Source organism: Cyprinodon variegatus, unplaced genomic scaffold (genome assembly GCF_000732505.1).
Source record: "Cyprinodon variegatus isolate N-32 unplaced genomic scaffold, C_variegatus-1.0 Scaffold1640, whole genome shotgun sequence".
NCBI classification, from domain to species: domain Eukaryota; kingdom Metazoa; phylum Chordata; class Actinopteri; order Cyprinodontiformes; family Cyprinodontidae; genus Cyprinodon; species Cyprinodon variegatus.
In genome coordinates, this window is record NW_015152093.1 from 11,687 (window position 1) to 12,709 (window position 1,023).

The following is a 1,023-nucleotide window of genomic DNA, read 5'->3' on the forward strand; positions in this document are numbered from 1 at the left end:
AAATTCGTTGCCAACGCTTTTAAAAATCGATTTTTATCGATTTTATCGATTCGTTGTTGCAGCCCTAGTGCACTGAACTGCAGCCATGGTCCCATTCTCCGTCCCGCAACCAGTTCTTAAACTCATTGGGATGACACCAAGGTTCCCCACACATGACAGGAAATACTGAGCAATGACAGCTGGGTGATTATTTGTTGGTCCACATAGAAGCCATTGATACATCCTGAAATAGCCAAACCGAATGGCTTGAGTTTATCATAACAATCCACATGCCACATATAGTTCGGTCCCATAGAGTGGTAGGTTCTCCTTATAAACCTTCTGCGTGCTCTCCTCTCGCACCCTTTAGAATTGAGCTCCCATAGCAAATACATTATATGATCCTGCTTCACTTGCAGATTGTACCTTTGTTTAAGTACCTGCCACATGGTGCGGTATCCAAACAGCTGTCCGGGTCCACGGAGCTCCTGTCTTATTGCCCTAATTATTACATTTCTTGAAGAGAAATCTTTTCTGCGATAGTGGCCAGCATTATTCAGTTTGCTTTTCAGAGACCTCAAGCTGATGTGTACACCATGTAAACATGACATCATGTCTACGATTACAGCGTACGAGTGACCCTCATTAAAATAATGTATGCACTGCTGCAGCATATCCGGTTCTTCCGTCTGTTGCGTACCATTTAAAAACTCCAAAGACTGACCGCAGGAAAAACAAAACCGTGTTAAACTGCTCATGAGTGCCGCAGAAAGGGCAAAAAGCAACTCGATTGGCTTCCATCTTGGTTCATCATGAACGCTCCGGTTATCACTTCCGGGTAAGCTTTGAAGACAGTCCCTCCCTTTCCGCAAGATTTTGTCAGTTGTAAAAGTGTTTTCTCAAATGTAAAGTTGTTTCAAGATTTGTAAAAGTGTTTCAGATTTTGTATTGTTGGTTAGCACTTCCTGGCCACCGTAGATGGCCGCTCACACTGAGCCTGGTTCTGCTGGAGGTTTCTTCCTGTTCAAAGGGAGTTTTTCCTCT